Source organism: Camellia sinensis, chromosome 1, assembly GCF_055761805.1.
Source record: "Camellia sinensis isolate YWXY chromosome 1, ASM5576180v1, whole genome shotgun sequence".
Classification (NCBI taxonomy): domain Eukaryota; kingdom Viridiplantae; phylum Streptophyta; class Magnoliopsida; order Ericales; family Theaceae; genus Camellia; species Camellia sinensis.
The window spans coordinates 48,957,503-48,969,759 of record NC_138961.1 but is presented as its reverse complement, the minus strand read 5'-3'; the positions used below and the strand labels follow the sequence as shown (position 1 = coordinate 48,969,759).

The window sequence follows — 12,257 nt, the reverse complement described above, 5'->3', positions numbered from 1 at the left end:
AAATTGAAACCTCAGGGGGTGTGTCAATATAATTTACCCTTTAAAGTATATGTAAAGGTTAAGGGTAAATATGTCATTTTAACTTAAAAGTTAACACAGTCAAATAATTACACTGATAAGGAGGGTCAGTGTAATTTCCCAAAAATAAGGAGAAACTGTAATAAAGATAAACCTCATGGGTGTTATTGTAATTTGCCGTATTTTATTTATTGAAATACAAAATTACACCAATACCTCTATTATCAGTTCGCGACTCTTCTACAGTAATTTGTGAGAAGCAGCCACGTTGCCTTTTGCGACAGTTTTGGTGAGTGAGAGAGATCTACGTCTCCAAATTTTCTCAATCTATTAGTATCTCAGAATGAATTCTCTGTTCCTATCTCAAACTCTCATAGCCTCTCTCTATTAACAGCAATCGACGATGTCGAACAGCTCTCGCTTCGGGCCACCATCATCACAGATAACAAAACTTCCATTTCTCCTTCTATTTTTCTGAAATCTGGTTCATCTCTAATCTGATGAGTGGAATAGTTTTGAATTCAGCTTTGAGATGGTTTGATTTTTAAATCTGTTCTATGATTGAAATGGGTTTTTGAAATGATCTTTCTTTTTTGAAATGGGTTTCGAAATGGTTTCTATCATTGCACCATTTCAAAAATGGTCTGTCATAATTTGACTTCTTGTTATGAGAATGGCTGCTTTATTTTGAGGTTTTCTATTTTTTTTTTCACCGAATAGAGGTTTGTGGGTTTCGCTTCAGTTTCACTCAGTTTATGACTTATCTAAGAAATTATTGCTCCGTCAGAGGATTTAGGGAGAGATTTGGAAAGAGAAAGGAAAAATATTTATGAAATTATGTAAGATATAAATATATTTTATTTATATTTTACCTACTTTTTTATTTCTTTTTTCAAATCTCTTCTCAAATCCCCTAATTAAACACAAGGAAATTAGCAATTTAGTGTTAATTTGAAAAAAACTTTGAAATCAGTGGTAAAATTTATGGAATTATTGGGATTTCATAATTTCTTCAACATGCAATGGTACCATTCTTTTTCATAATTGCTGAGATTTTTTTTCCTAACTTTTGCTCTCTATATTAATACGAATTCTTTCTTGTCTGTTTTTCTAGGACATGTTTTAGTAAGCTCTGCTTCGAGGCTTTTCGTCTTCAATTGAAGCCCTTGATCCTCAATTGAAGCTTATTTGAGGTCAAATATGTCCTTGTCAGTGATAGCACTACAGTTCTTGTCATCAACTCAACCTCTCTTCTTTTGAAATAGGCATCAAATGAATTTTCGCCTTCTTTACAACAATTTTCTTGTTATTTTTTTATTTTTTTATTTCTTCTTCATCTGGTTTGTCCGTCTTCTTGGTGATTTGTTGTTCTGAAAGTAAGTATTTTTTTTTTTTGGTTAAGTTCAAGTAAAGATTTTCTTTTTATGGTTTTTACAGCTTTGCAATTCCGTCATAATATTGGACCAACAGCGAGGGAAAGTGATTTTCAATCTTCGCAGAGTTAAGGTATCTTCTTCTTCTCTATTTTTTTTATTTATTTTTTATTTTTTTGTGTGCGCGCGCTCCTTGTTTATCCCTTATTTTTTTCTTCTTATTCTTTTTTTGTTTTTTTTTTTTGCTTGCATGCTTAATTTTATTTCTTGCACATTTTTTTTTTAAGGTTTGCCAATATATATAATATTATTACATTTTTGGGTTTTTTTTTCTGTTGCCTATGTATCTATTCTATTTTGTACCTTATTTTGTTTTGTTTTGTTTTGGTTTTGGTTTTTGTTTTGTTTTTTTTTTTTTTTTGTCTTTTTTACTTGATTTAGTTTTTGTTATAGTTTTCTTATAAAGTTCTATGTGATCCATGGAGAAATGTCCCAGGAAGCTGAAATTCGTAACTCTCAGAATTTATAAGTCCATATGTATAATCCATTCTGTTTGAAGGTGCTTACTATTTTTCTTTTGTTTCAATGTGAGGCAATTTTTTGTTTACGACATTAAAAATGGCAACAATTCTGTCCGATAAAACCAAAATCATCATTCCAGTCCTTCAGTCTTCGTGAACAAAGTGTTTGACAACCACAGTAATCTCATAGAACATCAATCAGTACCATCTTTTTTTATTTTTGCTCAGTGTTAATCTTAATGTTATTTAATAGCCGACTCCAAAATTCGGACTTTGTAGTGATAATTGGCCATTTTTTGGATACATATGGGCTGGTTTTGTGTTGTTTTTTGTGTGTGTGTGTTGTTTTTTGTTGTTTTATTCTTGGTATTAGCTTTGTTGTTTTTTTTTTTTTTTTTTTTTTCAAAATTTTTAGTTTGTTTGTCTAAATGTTGTGTGAAGTTGATTTTGGTCATTTGTGGGTTGATTTTAATCTCTTCAAAATTATGCTATGTTTTCTCTTCTATTGGTGTGATTAGGTGATTCTTGTGGCTTTATAAAGACGGGTTTTGTTCTATTGAGGTAAGAAACGTCTTGTCTTTTCCTTTCTTATTCTTCTTCTTACACGGTGCTTGTCTTCATTTGTTTTTTGGAGGGGTATATATATTTATTCTTTTTTTAAATAAAAAAGAAAAAACTGCTTTATTTATCTTCGTTTCCTTGTCCTTGGTAGGTTTATTTGATTATTTTTTAGTGTGGTAGACAGATCTAATTAATTTTGCCTTTGACCAAAGTTGCAATAAGCAATTTGTTAATAATACTCATCTTTATTTGTTCTGATCTCCATATATATGCTATCTCTATTTTTTTTTTTTTTTTTTTTTTTGGGTATAGTTATGGTTTTATAGGTTTTTCAAATTTGCTGATTTTGAGTTTGTGTTATTTGTAATTGATTTTTGTTTGATTACTCTTGAGTTGGGTTCATAACAGTCTGGTTTGTAAGTGTAAAGATTTCAAATGTACCATATTCCTTCTATTACTTAGAGCAGGAAGGTTTCTGCTTATGTGTTACTAGGTGACCCATATGGTATGAAGTAAATTATTTAGAAAAATAAAAAACCAAATAATTCAAATATGCCCTTACAATGGGGGCGGGTGGATTTGACTGTTATTGTGAATTGTTTTTGTAGTGTTTCTTCATCTCTATGCCCCTTTAATCAACATCTGATGAAGCTTTTCTCTTTAAGTTTGCCCATTAATGCCTAGGCTTTTGCCTATTTTGTAGCTATTTACATTGTGCTTAGTTCATAAACTTAGGCAGGGAATTGAAAAGGGAAAGAAAAAAGGTAGATGAAATGTGAAAAATCACTTAATCCAAAATACTCTGGTTTTTGCTTTTCTATCTGATATACAGGTTAGAATTCATTGATGAATACAAAACAAAAACTTAAAAACCCAAGTTGTACTCGATATTTCATGGATTGAATTTTTCCAATTAGTTATAAACATTATGTAGGTTGATTTGTTTTGCATCTTCTTTGTTGTGTTCCTTCCAACATATTTCTTATCAAACATCATGATGTTTGCATTGACAAGGCTTTTTGTTTGTTTGTTTGTTTGTTGTGTGTGTGTCAAGAATGGGATACAACTTTATGTGTTCCTTTTACCAGTAGCATAGATACATTTTATTGTTGGGCTAAGCTTTTTTTTGCAACTCTTAGGTAGTGTTTGGTTCACTGAAGTGAAGTGAATGAAATGGTCATTCCATCAAAATGTTCATTCGAGTTGCTTCTCTTTTGACTTGAATTGATTGTTTTTGTTTCTTGGATTTCGCTCTCGCTCAATAATGGTGAGAATCCATTATCATAATGGATCAATTTCCTTCAGCACATTGCTCACTAATTCTTTCACTTCTTCCGCTTATTCGTCTTCATATCTTGATACAGAGGTTAATTTGCCTATACATATGTATTTTTAATTTCGCCTAATGTGTTTATCTTCGTCTAGCATATAGAATAAACAAATATGATATGCTATTTAAAATTTCATATTCCTAAAGTTTTTAGTTTTTGCCCGTGTTTATCAAAGTTGCTTTTTCTCAATATTGAGGCTTAAAATTGATTTAAATAAATAAATATCCCAACGAAGGTCAATTTTTTCCTAACAAACTTGGTAAGAATGTAGATAGATTAGTACTTCATTTTCTTTATCTAGTCTAACCAATGTATAAGCGCACTTCCAAAATTTTAATAAATTTTGTTGGCAAGCTTGTTGTGCCTTGTGTGCTCTGTTAGATAAATTGAACAACTATATTGAATAGCCTCATTTATTTTAATACTTTTAAAAAAACAAATCATTTTTGTTTACCTCTTCATCATCTTTTCTTTAATTTATTCTTCAATACCAAACCTTATGCATCCATAATAACAATAATGTTTCTAAAAGTTCCAAGCACTAATGGTACTATAGCATTACTGCTTTGTTGCTGATTGAAAAATATGGAAATATATTATAGTGCTATAGTTATTAACATTAGACATCGACTTTTCTTTGTTTTCAGCATTCCAAAAGTAAATATGGACATGCAAATATACTTGCAACGACTTCCTCTCTTTTGCATCTCTCTTATTTTGACTGCTTGGTATTTTACAAAACAAAGCATGTGAATACAATTTTTGTTGACACTGCTTCAATATTTTTGTTTACATGACTTTTGATTATTCTTAAATTGATAACCTTCCATTGATTACGTGTACCAGATGTTAATTTAGTACATATGTTTTAGCTTCAAACTATTTTATGTGGTGTGGGTTTTACCTTGTGAGTGGTGACCAGTTTAGTGGTATTCATGAATGATTTGTGACATTATCTTAATCTATAACCATTGTGTTGCTCTTTGTTTTTATTAGTAGCTTGTAACTTCTAACTCTAATATTTTTTTCTTTCAAATAATTTAATAAAATGGACTCAAAGTTAGATGCCTCTTTTGTTTTATATTATGTTATTACTAAACATAATATGCCTGGACTTCTAAGTTGGGAACTAATATCTCGTGCACTACTTAGAAGTTTCTTCTGCTCCCTTTAATGCCTAATTTTTTAATTTTGTTGCCACTTATTGGTTAAGGATGCAACATTGTCTCCAATATGAGTAAGGAGGGCAATTTGAACCCGGTCCGACGGGGACCCGACCCCCCAACCCCGAATTGAGCGGTTTTTCCCCGAAAATACTCTCGACGGGCCGGGGATGGTATTTAAAAATAAATCCCCGATGATGTTCGGGCCGAGGACGGGGATACATTTTCCAACCCCAGCCCCGGCCCCGCCCTGTTCAGCCCCCCGATTCTATTTATATATGTATAAATATATATGTGTTTGTGTGTGGTATGTGTGTAGGGTTTGGTTGAGTTGGCACAACAAATATAACACAAACGCATCATCTGGCCCTCTCTCTCTCTCTCTCTCTCTCTCTAAGACACAACCGCAACAGCACAGCTCCCTCACCGTCACTGCCGGCTCTTTCTCTCGTTCTCACCGGCAGCTCTCTCACCGCCGGCTTCTTCTCTCGTTCTCACCCCCGATTCATCTTCCCCCTCTCTCTCTCTCTCTCTCTCTCTCTCTTGTTTTTTGTTTTTGTTCTTCAAATTTGGAAAATGGTGGAGATGAAGATGAAGATGAAGATGTTGATGAAGATCTGTTGGTGATAAAAATGATGAAAATGCTTTTTGATCTATTAGGGCTTAAATGTTTGATTTGTTAGATGTTTTTTGAGTTCAGATCTGTTGATATTGTTGTTATTGATGAATTCGTTTTTTGGAGCTGTTTTTTTTTTTTTTTTTTTTTTTTGGCTGGGGATTTTCGGGGTCGGGGAAACTCAATCCCCGTAAGGGGGCGGTAGTGGGTTCCCCGTCGGGGATTGGGACTGGGGACGGGGGAATTTCCACCATCGAGGATCGGGGATGGGGAAGGTGATCCCCGGCCCGCCCTGCCCTGTTGCCATTCCTAAATATGAGCTACACTTATGTTAAAGCTAGCTTTGATCCATGGGCATGGGCATGGATTATCGTGCGAAGCACGATGCCTCACAGCTAGTGTTATTAAAATTGTATGCATTTTGATTTAATGTTCTATTTTTTTTTTTTTTAAATCTATTTTGTCTTAATGCATATGCACCCTCAACCTTCATAATGGCTTGGCTCGGCCCAGACCTAGGCCTATTTGATTGACTAGACAAGGAGTTGGGTTTAGGTTGGTCCATCCTATATTCCATTTCTAGAGGGAGAGGCTTCTTTCCAGTCTATTGTGTTGACTGGAGCATATTGTTAGACCCGTGGAATTCACCATGGGTCTCTTTTTTATAATCCGAACGTTCAATGTGTAGAGCTCATCGAGTATTTCATGCTTGCAAAAAATCACGTTGATCGGATATCGGTAACCCCCTGATCGGAACACATTTGTCAATGGTAATGATTTTAAAACTAAATTGTTAACAAAAATGTGTTCCAATCAAGATGCTACCGATATCTAATTAATCTAATTTTTTGCAAGCATGAAGTATTCGACGAATTTTACATATTGAATGGTTCAGATTATCAAAACGGGACTCATGGTGGATCTCACGGATCCAACAGTACACTCCAATCCATGTAAGGGACTGGAGAGAAGCCTCTAAATCCCATATTCTACCCATGAGCTTTCTAATAGGGACTTATGAGCTTAGATTGGGCTTGAACCATTTGGGCCTAATTTGAACTTTTTCATTAAATTTAAAATTAATTGATTTTTTTTTTATAAAAAAAATTAATATAATATTTTAAAATACATCACTACAATTAGATTTTCACATTTTATAATTAAAAAAATAAACATGAATTTTATTAAAGGAAATACTAAATTACTTCTACAATATATATAACCCCAACGTACTTGACACATACAATTTTGTAAATCATTTGCACTTGTCTACGCAAATAAACTATATATGAGAAATTAACACTTGTCTACCCAAATAATCATTTGCACTTGCACTATAGATGAGAAATTAACAGAAAAATTTAGCACATTAATTAACACTTAAGGATACAATTTTTATGTTTTAAAAAGTTTTTAAAATGAAAAACAGAGCAATTTTTATTATTAGAAAAGAAGTTGGTCTATGGTCAGGCTTCAAAAAGCCCATTAGGCCGGGCCACAAATCCTACCCTTAAGCCTAAGCCCAACCCATATATTTTAGGGTTGCACAGGTCCATCCTTGGGTCTGACCCTGACCCATGCGCTTTGGGCTTTTTTTTGTAAGATTTAACACAAAATCATTTTTAAAAGAATAATTGAGAAAAAGTAAAACCGATATCATTTAGTGTATATCGACCCAACGTGACTTTTCTGATAGAACTACGGGGCTAGGCTGTGAAAAGCCCCAATGAGCCAAGCTTATGGAGCGGCCTATGGACTTCACCCTTCGGCCCAAGTCTTTGGTGATTTTGGAGCATTATTTCATACTATTTATATTGGAATAAGGTTAATTACAGGTGAGCCTTATTAAATAGATTTAAATACTTTTAGGTCCTAAACATCTTTTAAATGTACCTAATTAAAAATCTTAAAATACATTTGTTTTTTTGATTGGTAATCTTAAAATATTTATTTTACTCTCATTACTTATTTTGTGAAATCAAAAGACAACCCCATACTCCTCTCTCTCTCTCTCTCTCTCTCTCTCCAAGAGTCTTACACTATCACTAGCCACCTCCACTTCCACCATCGTCGGCCATCACCACCTTTACCATTGTCGGCTACCACCACCGTTCACCAAGCACTACCACCGTTCATCGTTGTCAATCTACACACTATTGTCACTGATTTATCGCCACCATTCACCAACTACCTCCACCGTCAATGATATACACTACACCATTTTCAATCTACACTTAACCATCTCTAATCTACATTTCATTGTCGCCGACCCACTGCAACCATTCACCAGCTACTTTCATTGTCGCCAATCTTCACTGCCATAGTTTTGATCTAGCTATTTACAATTGATTTACTATCTTAGATGTCGATTTGGTACCATCACCATGTTTGTTGTCAAGATGCAGCCATTAAATGGTCACTAGAGCTCTTACTAGTAAGATTAGGTCTCTTTCTATCTCTACATGGTAATGGATCTCTATCAATCTGTTAGTAAAGATCTAGTTAAACATTGTTATATGTAAATCTGAATACATTTATCCGTGAATAAAGTTATAATGATAAATTTTATCAATCTTTTCTTTTCTTTTCTTTTCTTTTTTGTGTGTGTGTGCGCGTGTGCTAGTGTGCAAGTGTGTGGGTATTTTTGTATGAATGAATAACTAAATGGGTGTGAATGTGAGAATAAGGGAGAATAAGTAATTAAGAGGTCTCATAAATACTGATAAATAGTATCAGTGATAAATTTATCACATATAACATTGGTGATAAACTTTAGTGATAAATTTATCACTGCTAGATTTTCATTCTCTTATTCTACTTTCTTTTGTCACTATCAGATTTGGGGAAGTGGTGGGAGCAGTGACATGGTGGAGATGGACATTTTTCTTGAATAAATGGTTGAAAAATTATTTAAAAACATTGTTGGAAAAAATATCGCTGGAGAACGGAAGTGGTCATTGGCTGTCGGAGACAACTGTTGGAAGTGGTCGCTGGCAACTGAAGACGGTAGCTGGAGGTCACTAATTGGGAAAGGGAATGAGTCGTGGCAATGTTGATAATAGAAATAAAGAAGGTAATGGGCGAAAAAAAAGAATAGGACTTATAAGTAAACAAGTATGATCGACATTACCGGCCTATAAATGTCCTATTAGAATATTTGTCATGTTGTCTCTCAAAAAAGACATAAAAATAGTGAATGGTACAATTTTAGTAATAAAATTCAAAGGCAAATTTCACTTTACCACCCTGTGATTTGGGTTATGTGCGGTTCACTCTTCTAACGTTTAGAAATGACCACATAACCGCCATGTGATTTGTGAATTAAAGTGCACCGTCTACTTTTCCATCCAATTTAACTGACTATGACGTTCACACGCCTATGAAAAGAGTAAGTTTTATTTTAAAATCAAAATACTCCTTACACATCTTTAAATTTGTAAAAGCATGCCATTCTTTTTTCTCCTTCTCTCTCTACTATTTCTGTTTCTATTCCTTGACCCCAACTCACTATACCACACCAACTTTCTCTTCCCCTTCTTTGGATGGAGCAACTGCGCATTGAGCGAGAAAATAACAGTACATATATATGAATTTGTAATCAATGTTGAATGATTGGATAATATATATATATATATATGTGCATTTACAAATTATATATACATATATATATGTACAGTCTACAGGTTATATATATACAGCTGCAAAGCATTTTGAATTCAGGTTTGTAAATAAATTTTTGATCTATTGTATATGATATTGATATATATAATTGATAAAATAGAAGAATTCTTTGCACATAATTGGACAACCAACTCAATTATGGTGCTTATCAATTTCTAACCAATCGTAGTTAGGCCCGTCGCAATTGACTTGACGTGATGGCATTTACTGATTTTTCACCAACTGACTTTATCAATCCTCAAGGTTTCAATCATCTTCCTATAGGTTAGAAGAAAAAAGTAAATAAGACTTTGCAACCATTTACAAAGAATTATGCAGGTCAAACGAAAGAAGATAAGGATACTATTGATCTGCAACTCAATTATGCAGGCCTACTTCATTTCAATTAAAATTTTGATTTTGGTATGATTTCACTTAAAAATTGGATTTTGATTTGGATGAGCCCGGCAATGGCTACCATGGCAGTCGAAGCAGTTGACCATAATAAGTTGATTCGGGGAGGCTGCGAAGCAGTGGTCACTTGGGTGGGGTGGGGTATGAAGGTTGCAGGTGGTGGTTGCTGGGGTGTGTATGAGCTGTGGGTGGGGTTTTGCAGCCATGGGAGGAAGAAGAAAGAAAATAAGTGTGCATACACATATATATATATATATATATATATTTGCAGGTTTAATTCAAAAGAGAAAAGACGAAGAAGATAAGGGTATAAAGGTTAATTTATATATTCTGTTAACAGAAGTTAGCGTGTGTTTTAATTCATAAATCACATGAGGGTTATGTAGTTATTTTCAAATGATAAGAGAGTAATCCGTATATATACGGACTTATGCACTTAGATTGGGCTTGAACCATTTGGGTGTAATTTGAACTTTTTCATTAAATTCAAAATTAATTGATTTTTTTTTTAAAAAAAATTAATATAATATTTTAAAATACAAGACTACAATTAGATTTTCACATTTTATAATTAAAAAAATAAACATGAATTTTATTAAAGAAAACACTAAATTACTTCTACAAGATATATAACCCCAACTTAGTTGACACATACAATTTCGTAAATCATTTGCACTTGTCTACCCAAATAAACTATATATGAGAAATTAACACTTAATTAACACTTGTCTACCCAAATAATCATTTGCACTTGCACTATAGATGAGAAATTAACAGAAAAATTTAGCACATTAATTAACACTTAAGGATACAATTTTTGTTTTTTAAAAAGTTTTTAAAATGAAAAGCGGAGCAATTTTTATTAGGGAGCTTTTTTGATAAATCCACTTTCTAAGAGCTTATTCCATCCAACTCATATTCTTTTTTACTATTCCATTAGGTCCTATTTGAGATAAAAAGACCAAAATACTCTTTTCATCTACTTATGTTCCATTTAGTTCACATTATTTTCTTATGTTTCAATAAGTCTTATGGGTAACATAATTACCAAAATACCCCTAATGCGAATGTTCACACCGTCAATGTGAATGTTCATATCGTCAATGTGTAGGGGCCCGGCCCATGTCGATCGTCGTGGGTGCTCGGAAAAATTCGAGTCGGGCCGGAGCGGGCTTGGCCCGTTGACAATGTGAATATTCACATTGACATGTTAACATTCACATTAATAGGAGTATAAAATTGGCCAGCATTCCATGGCAGCGCGAAACCCGCCCGCAGCCCATGGGCGGCTGAGGGCGGGCCCGGTCCGGCTCGTTGACAATGCGAATATTCACATTGACATGTTAACATTCACATTAATAAGAGTACAAAATTGGCCCGTGGCCCATGGGCGGCCAAAAGCTCGGCCGCGACCCGAGGCGGGCTCAGCCCGGCCCGTTGACAATGTGAATATTCACATTGACATGTTAACATTCACATTGATAGGAGTGTAAAATTAGCCCGCGTCTCGTGGCTGCCCGAAACCCGCCCACGGCCCGTGGGCGGCTTGGGGTAGGCCCGGCCCGACCTGTTGACAATGTGAATATTCACATTGACATGTTAACATTCACATTGATAAGAGTATAAAATTGGCCAGCGGCCTAGGGCGGGCCCGACCCGGCCCGTTGACAATGTGAATATTCACATTGACATGTTAACATTCACATTGATAAGAGTGTAAAATTGGCCCGCAACTCGTGGGCGGCCCGAAGCCCGACCGCAGCCCGAGGCGGGCTTGGCCCGACCCGTAACAATGTGAATATTCATATTGACATGTTAACATTAACATTGATAGGAGTGTAAAATTTGCCCGCTGCCTGAAGCTTGGCCGCAGCCCGGGGTAGGCCCAGTCCGACCTGTTGACAATGTGAATATTCACATTGACATGTTAACATGCACATTGATAGGAATGTAGAATTGGCCCGCAGCCCATGGGCTGCCCGAAGCCCGCCCACGGCCCGAGGCAGGCTCGTTTGGGTTCGAGCCCAAGCATGTCCGAGACCCTAGGCTAGGGCCTAGGCCATCATTTTGAAGCCTGGCCAGGCCCATCAGGCCGCTTAAGGCCCATTCAAGGCTCGGTCTGAGGCCCAACCTGCCTGAGGCGCAATGTCTTTTTTTGTGAAAAATAATAAAATTTTGGTAGAAAAAATTAAAAAAACTTTAAAAAAAATGGCCAGACCCGCCCAAGCCCAACCTAAGCTCGAGGCTAGGCCCAAGCCCACCGGTCCGACCCGAGGCTCGATCCATCAGCCCGTCCAAAGCCCGAATACCCTTGTGCTAGGACTAAGGCCTAGGCCTAATTTTTTGGCCCGTGGGCCAGGCTGGGTCGGCCCGGATTTTTTCGGACACCCACGAGGCTCGATATGGGCCGGCCCGGGCCTCTACGCATTGATGATATAAGCATTCACATTGACGATGTGAACATTCATATTATGGGTATTTTGGTAATTATGTCTCCCACAGGATTTATTGAAACATAAGAAAATAATGTGGACTAAATAGAATATAAGTAGATGAAAATGGTATTTTGGTCTTCTTATCTCAAATAGGACTTAATGGAA

The 12,257-nt window shown here is 35.4% G+C and overlaps 1 long non-coding RNA gene across 1 annotated transcript; it reads left to right on the top strand.

Annotated features, from left to right (window-relative positions):
• Positions 1–250: 250 nt before the first annotated feature.
• On the top strand, positions 251–8,723 carry LOC114311645 (uncharacterized). The gene is made up of 5 exons (XR_014327928.1): positions 251–307; positions 413–1,211; positions 1,456–1,524; positions 2,431–2,473; positions 8,421–8,723. It is a non-coding gene; the product is annotated as an uncharacterized LOC114311645 (long non-coding RNA).
• The last annotated feature ends 3,534 nt before the right edge of the window (positions 8,724–12,257 follow it).